The 24,171-nt window shown below is 39.2% G+C and overlaps 1 protein-coding gene across 5 annotated transcripts in view; it reads right to left on the reverse strand.

The window, feature by feature from the left end:
• Window positions 1-24,171, reverse strand: part of ARHGAP24 (Rho GTPase activating protein 24) — a 544,676-nt gene that overhangs the window by 144,711 nt on the left and 375,794 nt on the right. Inside the window, exon 1 of one of the 5 annotated variants that reach the window (XM_065914158.1) lies at window positions 21,609-21,801. The exons of 3 other annotated variants lie outside the window; for them this stretch is intronic. The gene's annotated coding sequence lies outside the window, so the exon portion shown is untranslated. Of the gene's footprint in view, window positions 1-21,563; window positions 21,802-24,171 lie in introns of those variants that run through there. One more of the 5 variants, XM_065914160.1, reaches the window with a different exon arrangement.

Raw genomic sequence — 24,171 nt, forward strand, 5'->3', positions numbered from 1 at the left:
CCAACACATTGGCCTTAGTACTTTCCTCCTCATCATTGTTGATGTTGAATTTTCACCAGCTAACAACACACCAGCACTATTATCTGAAAAGGCCCTTGAGTCTAAATAGTGAAATTAATTCTCTAGCTTTTCAATTCTGTAAATTCAAAATGCCATTTGTCAAGTGTGTTGAAAATGAGGACCATTATACATTGCCTCTGTGATTTTAGTTCATGTGGATAAGATTTCTGTGGCAGGCATCATTTCATGCACTGTCTTTCCATAAGTAAATATATAGTTTGGATATATCTCATATTAACAAATTGACAAATGGGAGACATTTCATTGGTCAGCTCTCTTGTTTCTGATTTGTGGTACAGAAATGGACACAGTAGATTTATTCCATGCAGAGACAGTGTGGTGAACTGGGAGAAAAATATAGAACACAGAGGCTACCAGCTCTGCCATTTACTATGTAATCAGGTATAACATGAGCTTCCCAGACGGCTCAGTGGTAAAGAGTCTGCCTGCCAATGCAGGAGAGGTGGGTTTGATCCCTGAGTCAGGAAGATCCCCTGGAGAAGAAAATAGCAACCCACTCCAGTATTCTTGCCTGGGAAATACCATGGACAGAGGAGACTGGTAAACTTCAGTCCAAGAGTTGGGCATGACTTAGCAACTAAATAACAGCAAATCAGGTATAACATACCTAGACTCATTTATTGTGAGATGTCTTCATTTGAAAAACAAGCACAAGTCTTCTGCAGCATTGAGATAGATTAAACTACTAAACCTGCAACCTGAGCAATTGATGATTGGGTCCTTGACAGTGTTGACCCACCAAATATCACCACATTCTGAACCCTAAAGTTGTGAATAAACAGATCATCACTCACACTTTATGTGCATCTGAATCTGACCTCCTCTGCTCGCTAAGCAGGTCTCCCTGCAGTTCCTCCAACAAACCAGGTACACTCCCACATCTGAACCTATCCATTTGTGGTTTCCTGTTTGGACAGCTTGTTACAGAGCAACCTCCCTTAGGATTTGGCTCACAATTCACTGCTTAGAGGTGTGTCTTGAAAATCCTACATAAAATAGTGCCCTGGTTCACTCACTCTTTGGTCTCTTTCCCTTGTTACTCTGCTCTATCTTTCTTATAGCCTTTACTGACTGGCAAGGTTTATATTTATTTTATTAAGCGTTATCCATACATAATGCATCATTATTATGTATCTTCTGGTGTCTAAAATGTAAGATTATCAAGAACAAAGAGTCTGTGAGCTTGATTCACTGCTATATCCCCAGTATTCAGAATAGTACTTAACACATAATTCACATTAACAAATATTTGTTGAATGAATGAAAAAATAAATCAGGCAAATTTTCTGGGGGTTCAAAATGGTCAGGTGATATTTTAATTTTTCTTATTAGAAGTTTAGTGCAGATTGAAGTATTATAGTGCTATAAAAATGTACTGGAAGAATTTTTTTATGTACTCCAGAAAGTTTTAATAGAAATATGATGTTTATAAATTCCCAACAGAGTTCATAAATGAATGTGCCCTCAAAATTCCCCCTTTAATTTCTAGAGCCAGCTGGCATCTAAGATATTTTGAAAGAATGTATGAATTTAGATTTATTTTGGCTAAATTATATTCTAGCCTTTGCAAGAATTGAGCTATGAAATGGTGGCAAAATTATTGTAAATCTCACTGTGATCTTACTCCGAAATATACATAATCAAATAGGTAGTCCTCTGACTGAAGGGTAACTTTCTACATGACTATATTTTAGATGTCAAACTTGTGAACTTGCTTCATTATTGTTTTTCCTAATTAGAAGGCCAGAAATCAATTTTCCTGAAACCCTTGGCATGGTGATGAAAACAGTATTGGAATTCAGACAAATTACTTTTTATCAAGGTAACAGGGCAGAGTGAAAGTTGAATAATAACCATGTTGTGAGGTGTGAGAGCTACCCCATTTCTATTAGGTGGGAATTAATTGATTGTTTTATAATTATTCCAATAGGAAAAGTGAAAGTGTTGACTTCAAAAAAGCACTTGCCTAATCCTAATGACGGATAGTAGATGATCTATGATGTATGTCTACATACTCATTCTACCGAAGAAGCAAAATTAAGATATTAAAGTAGTATCTCAATAAAAAGTATCATTGATCAAAAATCCTGACTTGATTGTGAAATGCTGAGTTTTTCAATCTCTTACTTCATTGAGAGCAGAGCAGAGAGTGAAGACAAGTTGCTACAAGAGAACAGTTTTGTTTGTTTTGCCTTCTACCAATGCCAATAACATTCCATAGAAAAGCAGTAATTACCAGAAATATTAAAAAAGATCTTTTTACTTTAAAAAGAATAATCACCAATAAATCTTCTTAGTAGCTAAATAAACCTTTCTAATGACTTTGAAATCTTTGCTATTAAGAAAAAGTGAGTCCTAGTCTAGCCTTCTCAATACCCACTAAAGGAAACTGTTTTTTTAACTTAATTTTCCTTAACCCTATTAACATAACTGGAAGCTCCCAACTCATAATTCAGCATTTATTATTTATTAAGTTTAGAAGGTTCTCCCTAAATGTAATAGATGCTGATGAGAAATACAGCAATGTCTTGTATGTTTTAAGTAAGACATATTGAAAGGAGAGGGAATAATACAAGCAGGAAAAAAATCCTAAGGCAGTAAATGTAAAAACTGTATTAAATCCCAAAATATGTATACAGATATACAGTAATGCATTACATGCCTGCACATTAATGTTTCTGTAGTTTGAGAGGAAGACACACAAGTAAGAATGGGATTTTTCCACTTACTACCCATGTGACTTTAGCAAGCTGTCTAATCTCTATTGGTTATAGCTTTTAAAATCTTAACATGCTAAGTTCAACATACATGTAATCTAATAAAATAGAATGTTTCACTCTATCCTTAAAATTCATTTTCTGTCTACATATCCCTTGTTCCACCCAGCTCAGACACAACTTGCACAACACTTGTACACACACATCTGCACACTCATGCACATATGTGTACACTCACATACACATTTATGTCCACTTTAGGAATGTAAAACAATGTGGAACAATATTTATCCTGCAAACAACTGAAGTTTACTCTAAATACAGTTGCATATCTTTTCAATCTAATAACACTGTAATATCTTCCATGTCATGTTCAGTATTGTACTATTAATACTACAGAAGAAAGCATGTTAAAAAGTTTTCCTCTGAGTACTAACAAAAATCACATGAAAAAATGACTCATGAGAAAGGTTTAGCTTTGAATGAACAAACTTTCCATAAAATGTCTCTCCATGAATATATACAAATTTATATTTGGCAGAAATTATGTTAAATTATAATATTGGATATAGAGGATCATTATTTCTTATTTTTCACTATGCACCAATCTCTAAATTCAGATTTATCCTATCAGTTGGAATGAATATTTCAGCAGTATTGCTATACTTTGGTTTAAATATGATTATTTTATTAGTTTAGCTAAGAAACTGTACTTTACTCATAGAAACCACCATCTGCCTTCTGATCTACAATGAATGAGTTAAAAGACTTCAAGTCTAAATTACAAATCTACTATCAAATGTTTCTTATCATGAATCTCCTTTGGATCTTCTGTTACTTGCATCTTGAATATGGATATTAGCTCTGCCACTTACTAGCTATTTAACTTTTCCTTACCTGTAAATCTCAGAAAATAATATAACATAGAACTAGAATGCAGGTTTCTTGACAAATGGTGCAGTTTTAATTCTGTTAATCTGTTTTATGTTATGAGACATAGGGAAAATAGAAGAGCCATCTGACTCATCTAGCATTTTAATGTCAGTATTAACCTAATAGAAAATCTTACTGTACCATCAATCTAATATTTTAAGAACTTAAAGGCAATCATAAAAATTCTAATGGTAACTTGTATATTTGACTCAATAATAATGACAAATTTATCACTCTGCCCATGAGTTCATTTCTTATGGGTAATTACAAGAAAAAAGTATAGTATACTTCATACCCTATGCATTTTAGCTTTTTTCATATATTTAAAACTTCTTAATTTGGTACATAATTTTCATCCCTTCCACATTTTTCCATTTTTACCTTAGTAATAAGGAAGAAATATGAAAAATTACAAAGAGAGAGAACAAAAATTGAACTGAAATATGCAAGAAGCTTTTGAGTAAGTTTTGGATGGGAAAAAAACTGAAGGCCATTTATAAATAAATATTTGTTAAGTATACAATTTAGAAATATCTTATTGTGAATGTGGTATTTCCTCATGTGAGGTTTCTTATTTTTACTGCTAACTCCACTGGTCAATGATGAATCTATTTGATATTATCAAGAGCAGGCAATGGTCATAGAAAACAAACATAATTACCAAGGGAGAAAGAGAATGAAGTGATAAATTAGGCGATTAGGATTACCAGATATAAACTGCTACTTCTAACATAGATAAACAAGGTTCTACTATTTAGCTTACTGCTGGGAACTCTATTCAACAACTTGTGAAAACCATAATGGAAAAGAACATGAGAAATAATATATATATGTATACACTTTGCTGTATGCCAGAAACTAACCCAACAATTGTAAATTGACTATGCTTCAATTTAAAAAAAAGGCAGTCAATGGCATGGCCTGACTTTGAAGTCAGAATCCCATTTGCTCCGGGTGGGTTTTTGGCTGGCTTATTTGGCCTCCCTAAGTCTATCTTCCATGTGTACATCATGGGTATTGATACCACCCTACCAATGAGCCGGGAGAACCAAACCAGACAAGTTACACAATACACTTGGCACAGAGAGTGGCTCAAACAACATGAGCTCCCCTCCTCTTCCCCTAATGCCAGCTGGCTGGCAGGCCACATTAAACTAAAAAGGAAGCTGTGTTCTCCTTTTTCCAGACAGCTGGTAACCCAGACATCACAGGCCTTTACAAACAATGTTGACTTATTTTTGCCACAGCTGATGTGTGTATAACGTGCATTGCCAGTTCGCCTCATGGGCTGAGTTCATGACCACGGAATAATTGACTTGTTTTCCTTTATTGTTCCTCATTTTATGGGACCCAATTGAGGTAAAGTGGCAGTTTCATTATGTTTTAAACATTTCACAGACCTGGAGGACTTCGTTTATTGTCTTGTAATAACACCAACAAAAATGTTTTATGCTGTTTTGTCCCCATCCCAGCCCTCTAATGGAGCTCACGTTAAGCCTTCCAATCTGTGGATGCAGGTACTGGGAAACACAGGTTCAATAACTTGCCCAGCATCACCTGGTAACAGGGACAGAGTGGGGATTTGAACTGATACATCCCCCCACAAAGTCTTTGCTCTAAATTCATGGAAATGAAAATGAGAGAGCTTGATGCTCCCATGGAATGGACACAAACTTTAAACTCCCATCTGCTTTCCACTACACAGAGGTCAGGGTATAGAACATATCACCGAATACCAGAATGATGGCAATTACGCATTTATTTGAAAAGAAAAACTCTGGAATTTCCTCTTGAGCGATATATATGCATCTCCTCTTTTTTTTAAAAAAAAATATTTATTTGGCTGTGCCAGGTCTTAGCTGTAGCATGCAGGATTTTCAATCTTTATTGTGGCGCGTGGGTTTTTTTTTTTTTAAACTTGTGGCATGTGAACTTTTAGTTGCAGTATGTACGCTCTGGTTCTCTGATCAGGGTTTCAACCCAGACTCCCTACATTGGGAGCATGGAGTCTTAGCCACTGGGCCACCACAGAAGTCCTTGCATCTCCTTTTATCTCACTCAAGCAGAATGCACGTTTAACAGGCAACACAGTTTAGAAGTGGTCAACAGAGGATGAGATGGTTGGATGGTATCACTGACTCAGTGGACATGAGTTTGAGCAAACTCTGGGAGACAGAGAAGGATAGGGAAGCCTGGCATGCTTCAGTCCATGCGGTCACAAAGAGTCAGACATGACTCAGTTACTGAACAGCAACAACAAAAATATTCAGTAGTTTCAGAGACATATTCCTCCTCTCTTGGGTCTCTGTTACCTATGGGTAAAGGGTAACATAAGTTGGCTTGTGTGTAAGTGCTTAGACTAGTGCCTGGTACACAGTGAGAACTATATTAATTATTTACTATTTTGTTAATATTTTAATGTTATTATTATCATTTACAACCCAGAGGCTGCATAACAGTAGTGTTTAAGAGCCCAGATTTGCAAATGCACTCTTCACTAGCCAAGACCTTGGCTAAGTTTTAACCTCTTCAATTTCCTTACCTATGAAATGAGAATAACAGAGCTTACTGCGTAACAATAAGAATTACTCGGAATAGTTTCTGGTTTACATAAGTCCCATACCTGTATTACATTTTATTACTGTTATCATCATCAATTCTATTTATCTTACTACAGGAATAGTTTTGTTCGTTCATTTGTTTTGCTTTGTTGTTTTTTTCTTTTTTGGGGGCCCACATGCCTAGTTTATGGATCTTAGTTCCCCGACTAGGGATCAAACTTGTGCCCCCAGTGAAAGCACGGAGTCCTAACCACTGTACCACCAGGGAAGTCTCAATTTTTATTTTTATTAGAATTATTTCTTCAAGTGAAACTGGACACCAAAGTCCATTATGCACAAAGCAGATTTTATATTGTATGGCAATGTGCATAAAGCCAACACTGTCTGGTTAAATGATGGTAAGAATTTCTTCCTCTGGCCTCACCCTAGCACACCGGCACATGAGGCACATTCTGGGAGCACATTTCATTCAGCAGTGTTGAACAGCCCTGGGCACCAGTAGGGTGCTCCTTGGCAGGCTATAAAGTTGAATTGAGGAGGGTTGATTAAGCAACAACTTAAGAGCTCCTGGCCTCTTTTGACTTGAGGCTAATTGAGTTTGGACCCGACTCGGCTACTTGATAGTTGGGGAAGTAATTCCATCCCTTTAACACTCAGTTGTTTCCTCCTTTGCTGGGAGATGGAAATGATCCTGTGACCACTTCATAGGGTTGTATTTGGGTAAATAAAAATCTAGTGTAAGTATTTATATCATCTCAATGACACACAAGCCCCAAGTTATTGGTGTTCAAATAATCTAAAAAGAGAATTCTTCCATCACTACTTCCTCTTTGAACACTTGTCCTAAAAATAAAATGAAATTATATGAAAGAATTGTACTTTTATAATAATATCCTCTACTTTTACCCATCTGGTAGAAATAGGAACCTTTGTAATGTACTGCATTTGTTTAATAGGAGGCATCGATAATTGATTTTGGAGTTTAAAAATCTGCCCATACTTTCTATTTTAAGTAAACAACATAATTTGGATACATCAAAATTTTTACTGAAAAGCAAGCAGACACACATTTTGAAAACTACATATTTTAACCAATTTATACCAATGTTGAAAACCATGTGTGCGTGTTTTAACAGAGCTTAAAATGATACCTTTTGAATACTTAAAATTATCTCTCATTCATATTAACTAAATCTCAGTTGCCTTAAACCTGGTATGAAATTAATTACAATAGAAAGTTCATTATACATTCTCCCTCAAGAATAGGAAGCAAGAAGAAATAAAAAGATATATGTTAGAATGACTGAATTCACTAGGAAAAAGAAGAGAAACACAAGATCCCTACCCCCTTTCACATTTGAAAGGCATTTTAGAAGTTGAAAAGAAAGTTCCTCTTCACAGAATTTATACAATTTTCAATCACTAGTCCATAAATATAAACTTGAATTACAATAAATGAATGCAAGCTTTCTAGTCTGACATTTTCATCTGAAAGCCTTCCCAATAAGAAGACAAAATATAACAAGAAACTGAGGGAAAGTATCAGTGTGGCCAATGCAAACAAAGAATTGTGCCATGTTATGGGACTCCATGGAGAAGGAAACGGCAGCCCACTCCAGTGTTCTTGCCTGGAGAATCCCAGGGACGGGGGAGCCTGGTGGGCTGCCGTCTATGGAGTCGCACAGAGTCGGACACGACTGAAGCGACTTAGCAGCAGCAGCGGCATGTGACTCGATCCTATGTGATGTTCAGTGAATCCTTTCAGACTTTTTTTTTTTTCATTTATTTTTATTAGTTGGAGGCTAATTACTTTGCAATATTGTAGTGGGTTTTGTCACACATTGGCATGAATCAGTCGCGGATTTACATGTATTCCCCATCCCGATCCCCTCTCCCACCTCCCCCTCTACCCGATCCCTCTGTGTCTTCCCAGTGCACCAGGCCCGACTATTTTTTAAAAAACAAAAAAACAGCAAAGGATCCTCTCTGTCTCCTAGAAGCTGTATTAATAGAGACTCAACCTAACCCATTTCAAGGGTACGGATTTACAAGTTGCAGGGGACTACAGTATGGGCTTCCCTGGTGACTCAGAGGGAAAGAATCCTCATGCCAATGTAGGAGACACGGGTTTGATCCCTAGGTTGGGAAGATCCCCTGGACTAGGAAATGGCAACTGACTACAGTATTCTTGCCTGGAAAATCCCATAGACAGAGGAGCCTGGCAGGCCACAGTCTAGGGGGCTGCAAAGTGTTGGCCATGGCTTAGTGACTAAAGAACAATAAAACAAAGAGACTACAGTGTACTTTCTCTCTCTTTGTTCAGTTACTTGAAAACTCAATTGTGGTAGAAGTTTCCTCTCTTATTTGGTCTTTGATCATAGATTATCTGCTTAAAAAGGTGAAAATATGTAGACATTCAAATGAGTTGATGGACATATCAGCTACTTATACTCCTAGAGTCACAGTTCCATGGGAGTGTTTTTCATCATGAGACACTAACTTTTTAAAATGCATACTCTACTGATCATACAGAAACAGACCCTATTGAATGAAAATATTCTATTGAATCGTCATTCTAGATTCAATTGAAAATGATTCCCCATGTCCCTTGAGTACTTTTTAACTTAACATTAGTTTTCCTAAGTAATTTTTTTTTATCAAAGTTTACTTCTGTTTATTGTCATGTGTTTTTCATTTTTGCTTTTTCTTATTTTTTTTTCCCCCAGCCAGATACAGGTCTCTTAAGAAAGGTACTTTATACCTTCCAAGTTAGTTTCAGTTAAATTAGCATTTATTTTGCATCTGCTTTGGTCAACAGATGGGAATTATTTTATTCCAAACGGCAACCCACTCCAGGGTTCTTGTCTGGAGAATTGCATTGACAGAAGAGTCTGGCAGGCTACAGGCCTTGGAATCACAAACAGTCGGACATGACTGAGCATGGACTTGCATTTATTAACAGTCATCTAAGGCAATTAGTTGTTCATGAGAATGATATCAACAATACTCAGGTTGTGGCAACTGACCTATGTTTTTTCATTAGAACTATATTCAGACCAGAACATCAGCAAAACAATAAAAATAAGGAACTCAGTTCAGTCAGAGGCAGATGCAAGGAGAGGAAGAGCAGACACATCCAAGGTGCATCCTCATGTGAATGATGAAGACGGTAGGTAAATGGAGCGGGTGTGGAATGAGCGACGAAGAGGTGAGGTATAGGAAGCATCTTTTTGGTGTATGGATGAAAGGAAATGTTCCTAAAAGATCACAGGCCCAAATACCTTTTCCCCAATACTAGGAGCCTTGTTTTTTTCCTTCAATGGACCTCATTTCAGCATTAAGTTGTATGACTCAGCTAGCTGAGTCAACTTAAACTATAGACCAGTTGGCAGAAAAAAAGCAATGTATACAAGCAAAGGAAACATAGGAGAAAACATATGAGCACTCTCTGTATATAGTGATCTTCTGAGTTTACTCTTAAGAGATAAGCTGCTGCTGCTGCTGCTAAGCCACGTGTCCGACTCCGTGCGACCCCATAGACAGCAGTCCACCAGGCTCCGCCGTCCCTGGGATTCTCCAGGAAAGTTGCTATTTTCTTCTCCAATGCATGAAAGTGAAAAGCGAAAGCGAAGTCGCTCAGTCAGTGTCCGACTCTTCGCGACCCCATGGACTGCAGCTTACCAGGCTCCTCCATCCATGGGAGTTTCCAGGCAAGAGTACTGGAGTGGGTTGCCACTGCCTTCACCAGGGATAAGCTACAATGCACTAAATTAATGATAATTGAAGTTTAACTCCTAAAGATATCCCCAGAGGTCAACATTCCCTTTAAAATTAATTGCCATGGCTATACTGGAATAATGGCCTATACTTGCTGAGTACACATATTAATGGGGCTTCTGCATATAAACATTATTCTTTTTTCTTCTCCTTCTTGGCATTTGCAGGCTGTTCTTCTATTCTATGAGCTATAATAGCTCCTCTCAAACTTTACTGCATAAATGAAACATGGGGTTTTAGGTAAAGAGGCAGAGTTTGATTCAGTAGACCCTTAGATTAGGCTGAAGGTTCTGTATTCCTAACCAGCTCTGAGGTGATACTGATGCTGCTAATCCACTGACCACACTTTGAACAGTACTGACATAATAAAACAGCCAGTCCCATTCTCTGAATTCTCCCTGGTTTTTCTTTTTTAAGTTTTTATTTGTTTATTTGGCTGCACCAGGTCTTAGATGTGGCACGTGGAACCTTTTAGTCATGGCGTGCAAACTCAGTTGCAGCATGTGGGTTCAGTTCCCTGAACAGGGATCGAACCTGGGGCCCCTTCTTTGGGAGCACTGAGTTTCAGCCACTGAACTAGCGAGGAAATCCCTTGTCATCACCTCACTCGAGCCAACGTTATGAGTTGAATTGTGCCTACCCCCCAAAAAAAGATATGATGAAGCTCTAACCCCCGGTATCTCACAAAATGTAAACTTGTTTGGAAGTAGAAAGGGTCTCTACAGAGATAATTAAGTCAGTAGAGTAGGCCCTCATCTAATATGACTGGTGTCCTTATAAAGAGGAGAACCGTGGACCCAGAGACAGAGACTCGCAGAAGGAAGATGATGTAAAGACACAAGGATAAGATGGTTATCTACAAGCTAAGGAGAGAGGCCTGGAACAGATCCATTCCCAGCAGTCTTCAGAAAGAGCACTGACCTGCCAGCACCTTGATTTTAGACTTCCGGCCTCCTGAAGTATGAGACAGTACATTTCTGTTGTTTAAGCCACCCAAGTTGTGGAATTTTGTTATGGTAGCCTTAGGAAAGTAGTACAGATTAGTATTAACAGCTTTTCCCTGACACCTTTCTCCTCTCTGACACGTATGAACCATTTCAGTACACCACTAAACTTAGTACAATGTCAAGAATGTGAGGGCAACATTCCACACACAGATAAGGTAACACAGAGGAGGAGGTCATGTTTCTCAGGGTTTGCCTAAGACAAAAGCTGGGATTGGCCCTAGAGTCGTTGTAGGTGTTAATCATGGAGCAGGTAAAATCAACTGTCTGGGTTAGTTCCCCTCGTGTGTGTGTGCGTGCTAAGTTGCTACAGTCATATCCGACTCTGCGACCCCATGGACTGTGACCTGCCAGACTTCCCAGGCTTCCATGGGATTCTCCAGGCAAAAAAAAAAAAAAACAACAAAACTAGAGTGGATTGATTGCTATGCACTTCTCCAGGGGATCTTCCTGACTGAGGGATCAAACCCGCATCTCTTTTGTCTCCTGCATTGGCAAGCGGATCACTACCAGCACCTAAAACTCAAAGGACATAGCCTCAGACTGTTGTGAATCTCTAAATTCTCAAATGCTTCTATAGAGTAATTTCCTTCAGAAAATGAAACTTGGAGTGGCCCTTTAATAATCCTATATGCATAGATCTATATGCATATAATATCCTATATACATATAATAAATTATAGGCACTGAAATGGTTTTGCACATCATTTTATTATTGTTGTTGCTGCTGTTGCTACTTAGCACATCTGGTGGACTCTTTTTTACATAGATCATCGGTACTACCAAGTTTGAACTCCATCATTTATTCAAAATTGCCCTCGTCTATGAATTCCCATTTGTTTCTACTTCTTCACATTGTGCTTCATTAGAAGCCCTACAAAGTGCTTTTTTTTTTGAAGCCACTTTTCTGCAATGAAACAAAGATGTTCTATTTTTGTTTTTAAATCACACTATGAAAGTTACTAAGTTTGCAGTAAATACAAGTATAAAGAACTATCCATATAGATTTTTATATGAAAGCTGTAGGAAAGAATAGGTTAAACTGATCTTACTCAGTAGCTAAATGATGGGTCTGGACAAAACGGTCTCACTCCAAAGATGATTCAAATACATTCCTCAGCAAAATGACACATTACTCAAGATCTTTGCATTCATTCGAAAAGAGTAAAACACAGGCTTCCAAGGTCTGTGAAAGTCAAGGGTGGGAAGTTCTTGATTTTGGTACTTAGCCATTTCTGAATATAGTTCATCTCATTTTTTATGTTCTCTGTGGTTCCCAACTGGGGGTGGTACCACTCCCTGAAGGGGTGTATGGAAAAGTGTTTGAGTTTTCACAAGAAATGGAGGGAGTTATTGGCATTTAATGGGCAAGGCTTGGGGAAACTAAATAAAGCAAAGCAAGAGATAATAAATCTTCACCCCTCGCCAAATGCCTACAGCTTCTCTATGTTGAGGTCCTCCGCCCATTTGGACATTTCTATAAGATTAATGATCTTTCCAGTTTGGGCTCTGGGTTCACCTCTTGACTTCTACCAGAAACCATGCTGACTTCACAGGTTTCTTTGTCTCTGATTTAACAGGTGTGTCTTTCCTTTGCATGTTCAAAGAATGCTGGTTTCTCACCCCCTCCACTTATAAAGTAATAAAGAACATACTGTGTAACTAACATATCTGTTCTGGATTGCTGTTGTTTTAGCCTTACAGACAAATCTAACACTGTATTTCAGACAGGATATCTTGAGGATGTTTTTAAGCATTCTTTTTACAACCATCCAGCTCTCTCCACTATTATGGTTATGGTCTCATTTTTTCCTTTTTTACTTCCTTCTTCAAGCACAAATAAGCACTTGCTCTAAGATATAGTGTTAAGACTCATGGAAGAAGGTTACATATAATGATAGTCAGATCTTCCTTCTGGTATAGTCAGATTTACCATCTTTTATTTCTCATTATTTCTTTTTCTTACTCTCCCTGACAACTTTTCCCAACTTTGAGCTTGATCTGAAAAAACAACTCACTGCTCCACAAAACTGTGGCTATTATATTTGCTAAAATATCTCCTTTCACATCTATATTGATTAGCTTTCTAATGATTTTCCCACCAAAAGACAAGTCTACATACATATTCTATCATTTTAACTTTAAAATTTGTAATGTATGCTAACGTCAGAGATGTTACAAACTGAAGCTTAAAAGGTTAAACAACTTTCCCACAGTAAAACAACTTGTTCATGGATTTAAAAACAGGTCTGACAGCCCCTAGTGCCTGCGTTCTTAATGAATATAAAATATTCCTGATAATTAAAATCACCTTCTTGTGACTGCTAGTGAACTTTATATGCCCTACTTAAAAATCTCAGCATAGATGCGGTTGACCTTCATTCTCAGCACCTCGGCTAAATTCATCACGACTGTTTTAGAAAAGCGTTATACCTTCCAAGTTTCTATTAAAAATAAATCAAAAAAAAAAAAAAGTTTAAAAACTTCCCCTGGTTTCTTAGCTAATACAAAGCCCACAAAGCAGAAGTTCCAAATATAACTAGGTAGTCCTCTGTGATTTTTCAATGTCTGCAGGCTTTTGAAGTGCTGTGAGTGTGCCTTAATCTGTTGCTAGGACCACTGCACACTGCTCCAAAAGGCCTGCCAGTCTGAGAAACCTAGCGTGAATGATGTAAGTGTTTCCTTCATCCAGGTCAGAGGATGGTGTGTGGCGTCATGGGAGGTCAGGCGAGGTGGGGAATTCAGGATCGAGGAAGGAACTAGAGGAAAAGGAAGTGACAAAGAAGAAAGAAGCCTCAGACCCTAAAGGAAAAGGTACCCACCCGAAGCTCTTCTGCTCTTAGCAAACACACGCCCCTTGAGAGCTTTTGGAGTTGGTTCAGTCTAGTCTGACAGCAGCTCAGAAGGGCCGGGGCATAGCTGACAATGTTTTGCTCCCTTGTCACCCCATGGAAATCACAGATGAGAAGCCTGCCGATACCAGAGACAGCGAAGCCACTTTGAGGCCTCAGTCACGTGTCAGATTTGCGAATCAGGAGAGTTCAGAGCAAGAAATCAGTCTGTAATTTTCCCCCGATACTGGTCTGGTCCCAGGATAAAACACATAAAGCATCTGCTTTGGAATGAAAACAAGAAATTAGTGATTTACACGTATCCCTTTCTTGGCTTCCCTTCATCTCAGGATCTTTGGTGCCTGAAAGACACAGAGAATGATGGGGCAGGTGTGTGGAGAAGGACCACTTAGCACACCTCCCTTCTGCTATCACCGCCGCGATTACCACCAAGCCTAGGCACATCTCAAGCAGAAGGATGTCATTCCTACTCCTGTTCGTGGCTGCCTAGCGATTCGGTCGGTGTAGCATCTTCTCTGAGCAAATCAGTACACCAAAGCCTTCTTCTCATGTGCATGTAGTTTCATATTTTATGTCTAAATCTTCTACTCCTCTAGAATTTATTTTGGGGAAAAGATCACCCCCTTTCCCCTTTTCTGAGATGGCTATCTTGTAACCAATTGTGCACAATTGCTCTCTGCAACCCCCTGGACTGTAGCTCGCTAAGCTCCTCTGTGAGATGTCCCAGGCAAGAGTACTGGAGTGGGTTGCCATTTCCTACTCCAGGGGATCTTCCCAACCCAGGGATCGAACCCATGCCTCTTGCATCTCCTGCATTTGGCAGGCAGGTTCTTTACCACTGCGCCACCTGGGAAGCCAGTAGTACCAATACCTGTTGTCAACTCAGTCATTCTTCCCCCACCGTTTCGAAGTTCCATATTTATTACACAATAAATTCCCATGGGAAATTCCAGTAACTGGAATGGAGACACTAAATACGGAGAGGAAGAAAATTCTCCTTCAACTAAAACACCGTATGTATGCTTTCTCGTTTCCTTTATGTTTAAAAATGACGAAACAGAAATATGATGAGGGAAAATGCCACATTTCTAAGGCGCTATCTTCCTTGATTACAGGTTATTTTTAGCACATGTTGGTCTATCCTAATTTGATAGATTAACTATCCTATTCATCTGCTACATGTTCTTCATCCCTCTGTGCATTACTGCTGACTCAAGGAGTAGGGCATTATGAATGATAGTTTTGCCAGTTCAGCTGAAACAGAATTGTTACTCAATTTATATATGTCCCTTACCACATTCTATGTTTGTTTATACTAGCATGGCCTGTTATGGATATTTTTAAGTGACAAGAGACTCAGCTTTTGTTTGAGCAGAATAATCAACGTAATTTGCTCTTTTTTCCTTAATTTCCTTATTATGAAAATCATACTGGAAACAATGCAAAAGGCTCTTAGGGAATCTGAAGAAAATTCCGCTAATGAGCTCCGGTGACTGAATCATTTATTTATCCATTGAGCAATTATTTATTAACTTGTGTGTGCCAGGAGTTGACTCCAACCAAAGGGGAACGGTGAGTGTACAAAGTTAAACTTTCTTTAATAATTACAGCCTATTTAAGGATTTTAACACAACTCTAATGTGGAAGCATTTATTGTTAGCCTCTAACTCGAATAACATACAGCTGTGTAGGACAAGTGAAATGTGCCTAGTTTTTCAATAAAGAGGATTTAGCTATTTTCGACCTTTTTGTTGTTTTAAAGTATTGAATTTAAAAAACAAAACCAACTGAACCAAAACCTTTCTGGAGTTTACTGGCAGAGGTCCTGGAATTGATGAAGAGGTACATTTCATGTCAAGAGATTGTTGTCCATAGTGGACTAACCAGGTGAATACCAAATCTGGCAAAATGATACTAAGTAATCAATCTATTTCTGTTTGGGTGTGTTAGTTTGCATTAGAAATGCCTTTTAACTTTCTGTATTTCTTTAATTTTTTTTTTTTTTTTGCTGGAGTAAAGTTGCTTTACAATGTTGGGCTAGTTTCTGCTTGCTTGATTCTGCTTGAATCAGCTACATGTATACATGTGTACACTCTTTCTTGGATTTCCTATCTGGATTCTAGAAAAATGGTACAGATGAAGCTATCTGCAGAGTAGAAATAGAGACACAGACATAGCGCACAAACGTATGAACACCACGTGGGGAAATGGGAGATGGAATGAACTGGGAGACTGGGATTGACACATATACTCTACCAAGCATAAAACAGATAACTGATGAGAACCCACTGTATAGCACTTACTCAGTGCTCTGCGGTGACCTCAATTTTCTGTATTTCAAATGTTTTGGCATCCGGGCTTTGTTGACCATAAACAAGCTGCCCCTTCCAGGGCAAGCCGATTCCTAAAAATAGGAAAGACTAACCCAGAGCATGCCTTTTTATGCAAATAAGTCTATTCTGAGCCCTGATCCCAATCAGGTCCTTTATCTGACTTTCACAAGGCACTCATAATCAGGGCTAATATCCATTTGCCCTAGGCATCTTAGGACCAGGTACATAGACAGCTAGAGACTCTCTATGCCCCAGAGACTGCTGAAATTATTCCAGCAACCCAAGACGAAGCCTGCTCACCCTACTTTGTCTGTTCTTCGTCAGTTCAGTTCAGTCGCTCAGTCGTGTCCGACTCTTTGTGACCCCATGAACCACAGCACGCCAGGCCTCCCTGTCCATCACCAACTCCCGAAGTTTACCCAAACTCATGTCCATTGAGCCGGTGATGCCATCCAACCATCTCATCCTCTGTCGTCCCCCTCTCTGCCTGCCCTCAATCTTTCCCAGCATCAGGGTTTTCTCAAATGAGTCAGCTCGTCGCATCAGAGGGCCAAAGTATGTGTTCTTCCCCAAGGAAAGCACAATAAAGGCTCTTGCTCATGCTTTCCTCTTTCTCTGCCTTCTGACCAACCCCAGGGCTTCAAGACACGATGTGTCCAACCTTCTGAAAGTGAGTAGCACACTGTTTTTGCAGTGGTAACCATCTCCTCATCTGTTGTTCTCACTCTATATCTAAATAATAATAAACCCAACATTTTAATTATTTTTTTTAATTTTTAAAATCTTTATTTAGTTTTGTTTTTAAATTTTTGACCATGCCACATGGCATGTAGGATCTTAGTTTCCCGACCAGGGATTGAACACTTGCCCCATACATTGGAAACAGAATCTTAACCACTGGACTCCCAGGGAAGTCTCCAAAGCCTACATTATAGAGTTGAGTTCTTATACTAACTTATAAAGAAAAGGAGATACTTCCTTATGGCTATAAGATAATTCCTCTTAACATACTGATGTGTTCTGATAAGAGTTATTCAATAAGCAAAATCTCACACTACAACAGAATAGGAGTGAGAGAAGGGACAGGCTCTAGTATGTTTTATACTTTATCATAATACAATGTTGCAAAGTAAAATAAATTAATTAATTAATTTAAATATATATACATATTTCTAAGCAGGCTGATCTTGAAAATACTCCATCACAAAAGAACATCTAAGAGTCACTTTTTATTGACTTTGGAGTGTTGGAATAGAATTCTTGAACATTCCCTTATGATCCAAAATGTTTGTAACAGGAAACTCTGCAATAATTTTTTGGTGATGGTTTCTTGGCCTTTAGAGATATCTGGATATTGTAATTTTATTCTCTTGAAGTGGCTATTCAAATTATATATGGATGAAAATTATTTGGCTATTAAAATGTAAAGGGCTTAATTGGCTGTTAGTATTTCTTAAAAATTATTTGTCTTGTGTGGTAGAGGGTAGCTCTTGGAAGGGACTGGTTAAACATTGGGGTCAGGTTTAAAGCCTGCCCAATGGGGCTTCCCAGTTGGCCCTAGTGATAAAGAACCCCTCTGCCAATGCAGGAGACGTCAGAGACTTGGGTTCGATCCCTGAGTTGGGAAGATCCCCTGAAGGAGGGCACGGTAACCCACTCCAGTATTCTTCCCTGAAGAATCCCATCGGCAGAGAAGCCTGGTGGGCTACAGTCTATGGGGCCACAAAGATTCAGACATGACTAAAGTAACTTAAGCATGTACTAGTAGAAATAATTTAAGGGTTGTAAAAACAGGACTTATACTGGTTGTAAAAATGTGTAAAAAATATGGAGATGCATTTTGTGTGGAGGTCTGTCATGATCTGGGCCCACCTGCTAGCAACCAGACTCTATCCATCCTGTTTACTTAGAAGACACACTGGATTCAAGACAGATGAGGCAGACCTCTTGAGAAGACTTGCAGAAATGTTTTCATCACGGTCTCCGGTGGAGAGCTGCCTGCAGCCACCTGCTCCTGCAGCTGCTGCCAGCTTCTTGCAGCCCAGGGGTCCACTAAGCAGTCCAGAGATCATCTGGGCACTCTATAGCCTCAGGGGGACATCTACCAGAAAAACAGATCATACACCCTGCCGTCCATGTTTCTTGTCCAGAAACAATCTGAGCCTACTTTAGGGAATCTTGAAATAATAATTAAAAGTTGTGTGAATGCTCATGGCTTCACCTGAATGTACAGTACTTCACGAGGAATTAATAGGCAAAATAGAACTTAATTACCTTAATGCTAAGCTGGTGGCTCAGATAGTAAAGCGTCTGCCCGCAATGCGGGAGACCAGGGTTTGATCCCCGGGTCAGGGAGATCCCCTGAAGAAGGCAATGGCAACCCACCCCAGTACTCTTGCCTGGAAAATCCCATGGATGGAGGAGCCTGGTAGGCTACAGTCCATGTGGTCTGTAGAGTTGGACATGACTGAGCAACTTCACTTTAAGGTAAAAAGAGAACCAATACTACTTTAAACCAATCCCATACACATCAAATCATATTTAAATCTCAATTTACCAAGAGTCTTCATGACAGGGTAACTATGGTGCTATGTGCAAACATTTCTTAATGAAGGTTTCAAAGCCTAGTAGCAGACTAGATGGCTAAGAGCATGAATAGTAGAAACACTAAGTGAGATAGACACGGTCATTGTCTGCCTGGGAGCCATTTATCAGTCCATTCTTTCCCAGTGATCATCACATTTCCTGCTCAGAGAGGGAGTAGTTGTCTCTTGATCTCAGGGAGGTGGGTCTTCCTCCAGGAGGAAGGACTTCTTACCCAAGAATAAGAGATTGAGGGTAGGTCAAAAGAAAGCAGGTTCAGTAAATTAAGGATTTACCAAGTTTAAAGTCTAGAATCAAGTATAAAGCTAAAAGAAGAGAGGAAGAGAGAATACAACGTGTTAAGAAAATTAAGCTTTAAAAGAAAAGAAAAGAGATAATCATCAAATACATAAATAAAGCCTAATCTTTTCCTTTAACTAGGAGTCCTTAATTGCATAGACATAAATGTGTTTGCACAGACTAGCATGTGCTTTGAGGTCAGTACCTATAATCTCTAAATCTTTTTAAACCTCTTTGTATGCTATGGTAAGCTGGTTATCTAAAGAATAAATGTGAACACTATTTAAGGCATTTCTTGGCTGCTTACACAGATTGTGGTTCTTCAAAGAGAGGACAAAGTTTCTAAGGTGGAAGGACAGATGGGGACAGATGGACACACCACATTCAAACATATCAGACTGCATTCATCATAGAGACAGGACTTCTCTGGTGGCTCAGCGGTAAAAGAATCTGCCTCCAATGCAGGAGACACAGGAGACACAGGTTCAATTCCTGTATTGGGAAGATCCCCTGAAAAAGGAAATGGCAACCCACTCCAGTTGCCTGGGAAATCCCATGGACAGAAGAGCCTAGCAGGCTATTGTCTACGGGGTCACATGAGTCAGACAGAACTTAGCAACTAAACCACAAGCACCACCATCATAGAGTCATGGATACTCTTGTGTTTATAAAACAATGATAAGAGGTTGTCCACTACCTCTTTTCAGCCCTGGTGATAATGTTATGTTACACCCTTTTAAAGAAGCAGTCAAATTTTAGATGGAGGCAGCCAAAAAGTCAAGGTATTAATAGTACAGATTCTAAGATGGAAAGGCCAACTAATCATGAATTCTTTGTACACCTCAAGTTTCATATCTATCAGATGAAAATATTTCTGTCCTAAACTCATAGAAAGCACGACAATGTTAGATTCAAGTGTTTTCTGCTCACCATTCCACAGTGTTGTAATGAAGCCTAAAAGCAAGAAACCATGAAGAGTGGATCCATGGGCTCAGCAGTCCAAGTGTACGTAGCAACAGCTGACATCCTAGTTTAGAAGATCAGTGTCTTTCTAAACTGACATAATTCAAAACCGGGACAAAAAATTTTCATATTATATATTGCTTGTTAAGTGTTTTGAACAATTTCAATGTTTACTGCATTTTAACACATGTTACATTATTAGCTTTCCAAGTCTACCCAAATGAAAAGAAATTTTAGATACAATTTTTAAATCTGTATTTTTTAAACACATTCTAATTTTATCAATCTAGGCAACGGAACTCAACTTGATGAAGACAAATAAATATATTCCACAGGTAGGTTGAAACCATGTCTTATTAAGAAATTTTGCTCTGGGCTTCATTTCTGCACACTCTGAATTTCCTTAAATACGCTATTGTTCTGTCATTAGACTTATACATTTGAGCAGTTGAAGTACTTTTCATATCCCATTGCGCTTATTCCTCATTTTAACGTGTTATTTTCCTCTCCCTGTAAAATTTGATAGCTTTTCAAACTTTTGCTCATCTTATTTTTACTACCCAATTCCCAAGAGCTTTCTTTTTTAGAGCATGTGTTTTATTCATACAAATCTCCTGTATATTTATTTAGATATAATAATACACTGTATCTCCTTTACATCTTGCGTAAGTCTGTTAAGTAGCTAACACACAAAGCCGGTGCAGTATTAAGGCCTGTCAGCTTAGCCAAGGGTACGTTTTGGATTCCTGTTTTATTCCTAGTAAGCACATACTCCACGTCCCCACATGCCTTCACAAACACACACTGCAGTTGTATTGTCCTTGTGCACACAAAATGCAAAGTTCCAAAATTTAAAATATGCTGATAACAAAAGCTGTAGGAGCCGATTAAATTAATAAGTACATCAAAATATAGCCAAGTAAAATTTGTTTTTCTTTTGATTCTCGGTTCCTTTTTTAAAAATTATACCCTCCCCCCCACCACACACACACACCATTAGCCAAGCCTAAGTTTTCATTTCCACAAGCAAAAACACAGAAAACTCCCATGTTACTTTTATCACCAGATCAGACCCTAAGGCACTCTGCTCTCTCCAAAGTTTCACCCATTAAAACATGAGCAAAGAATACACCCCAGCAAGTACTCCAAAAAACAGCAAGCCAGATTTCTATCGGAAGCAGTTTTCACACGCTTTCAGATCAGCGCTGGAATCCCGTCTATGAAGAGCTCTATCATTTGGCAGCAGCGATCAATGAAAGAATCCAAGCAAACGGCACCAAACTGATCACATTGCAGGGTAAGGACAGCAGTTCGTCCAATCTGTTGCCATAATTCCGGCACCCTGCAGCGCTGAATGGATCACGACAGAAAACAATAAATAAAACCACACACAGTCTAGGTCCTGAATTTGCAGTGACAGAAACCTCCCCGAGTGAGCAAACACAATCGACAGCAATACCTGGCAAGTTGTCTCCAAAGAAGTGAGAAAGCACCCAGTTCTCACCTTGCACAAACACACACTTCAGTGGTCAGTGACAAATGCAGGCTGCGCTCGCAGGCTGGGAGACGGAGCCAGCTGCTCCGTCCCGAGCCGCTTAGCGCAGTTCAGCCCTGCGCCGCTCGGGTCCTACCCTCTGCTGCTTCCCGACAGTTTACTCCCATGACTCCATCACGCAGGAATGGAAACCAACCGCTGCCCTTGCCCCAGCTCTAGCAGGTTCCCCGGCTACTGAGCTCAGGTAAAAATGCTGAGTCGGGCAAGGTCATTGCAAGGTGAACGGGGGGCAAAAGGAATGAACAGGGGAAAGGGCGGGACCATCAAGCAAAAACTGTAAACTTAAGACACCTTGCTTTTCAAGAGATTTTGAACTTCATAAATCAGAGCTGCAACAATAGTCAGAGAAGCAGTAAATCTGAGAAGCCCCAAATGGCTCACTGCCAATCTGCTAAGCCAGAGGCACTCTTGAATAATCTCTCTCTCTCCCCCTTCCCTCTCTTTATCTCTGTGTGTGTCACACACACACACACACACACACACACACACACACACACACACACGGACTTCACTGCAGCTATTCTAATAGATCAGACATCCTTTTCAAGCCAAAAAGTTTTTTGTATGCTCTTTTCACGTGGCTGTTCCCCAGTCACTAAGTCATGTCTGACTCTTTGCGGTTAACAAGCTTAAAGAAAGATCTTAGAAAATTAAAGTCCTTGCCAAAACCAAAATAAAATAAATTCTTTTCAGAATAAAATCATTTCTGCTCCATAGACTAATTCCCATTAATGAAGTCTTGCTCTGGGGACACATATTTGAATTATGTAAATCCCCCATATTAAAAAGACAGTAAAGATATATCTATTTCAGAGGTGACTGGCAAAATCAACTAAAAGGTCTCATAAAAATGCTTGCCATCTTTTTCAAGATTAGTCTTGACTGATGCACATTTTAATTTGGAGAGATTTCAGAGAGGCGTTTCTGGCCTAAAATATAATTATTCTGCATGTAGATATTCTAGGCAGATACAAACATGTTTATAAACATTTCCCTGCAAAGTCTAAGTTTTTTTTTTTAATTGGGGTACAGTTGCCTTATAGTGTTGTATAACCAAATGAAGCAGGTATATGTGTACATATATCTATATATATATATCTCCTTACTTGTGGCACCCCTCGCATTCTACCCCATCCCACCGCATCCTACCCATCTAGATTATCATAGAACACCGACTGAGCTGAGCACCCTGCTCTATACAGCAGCTTTTATTTATCTTATTTTGGTTTTCCTATCCAAAGTGGAGAAGAAACAGTTTTTAAGTTTGCCAAAACATGATAAAACATTATTTCTCTTTGCTGTGCTTTCTTTTTTATTCTTACAGGTAAACCATTATTCACTGAAGATTAGATTGATCGCATTAACAGGAAATCATTCTTACTCTTTAACCACTTTCCTCTCCCCTCCTTCTCCAACCATGTAACATGAGCAACTCATCTAACCTCCTAACCAGTGGGTTTAAAATCTATAAAATGGGGATTTACTGCCAACGTCTGCTTTGGCTCCCTGCTGGGTCAATATGAAGATGAAATGAGACAGCACGCGGGAGCAAATGCTTTATAAACTGTAGAGGGCTAGAAAAAAAAATGTACTTACTGCATTTTCCACCCTTCTGTTGCCCTAGTTTGGTACTGGGACTAGTGAATTACTTTCTGTGTACTCAAAGAGGACTCCTCAGGCTTCATGGGAGAGTGTTTGTTTCAAGTGGGCTATAAATAGAGTTCAAGATTTTATTGAACTGCTGTCCTCCTGGTGGCGGATCTTGACGGCAGTGACCACATGGCCAGAGTCAGCCCACTGTGAACAACATAAGCTCTGTCTGGTCTTTAAGGACAAATGAGCCCCGCTGAAAGCCTGGTAGAAAATGCTCTCGTGCATGACTGGTTTCACGGTTTCTGGTGTCTAGGAGGAAGACTGTGTTTAAGGATGCTGCCCAGGAGGATTAATGAAGGGGAAAGTTTGGGGAGAGAATGCCAAGTTCACTGCTGAGTTAATTCAGTAACAAACACGTCAGGCCATTCATGCTAACGTTCCTACAATTATGTATGCATTATTTGGAAATAGGTTGAGGGCGGGTAAAGGAAGCAGACCAATGGGGAAACAGGAAAGGAGTGAACCTATGAACACCTGTCTCCTGAGACACACAGGGCTGGGGGCTTCACGAATGTTCTCTCAGTTAATCCTTGTAGATGCTATGAGGTAATTGGTGTTATTCCCACTGTATTGCTGTTGTTCAGTTGATCAGTTGGGTCCGACTCTTCATGACCCCATGGATTGCAGCACGCCAGGCTTCCCTGTCCTTCACTATCTCCCAGAGTTTGCTTAAACTCAAGTCCGTTGAGTGGATGATGCCATTCTATCCCATTTTATCACTGAGAAGAATTTGCCGGCACACTGTTACTGGTGAGTGGTGGGGCTTGAACTACAATCACGGTCTGCCTGGCCTTGAACTTGGAAGAAATCTGTTGATTTATAACTTTCTCAAAAGAAGAACAGAAATAAAATGTGCTTT

Source organism: Muntiacus reevesi, chromosome 22 (assembly GCF_963930625.1).
Source record: "Muntiacus reevesi chromosome 22, mMunRee1.1, whole genome shotgun sequence".
NCBI lineage: Eukaryota > Metazoa > Chordata > Mammalia > Artiodactyla > Cervidae > Muntiacus > Muntiacus reevesi.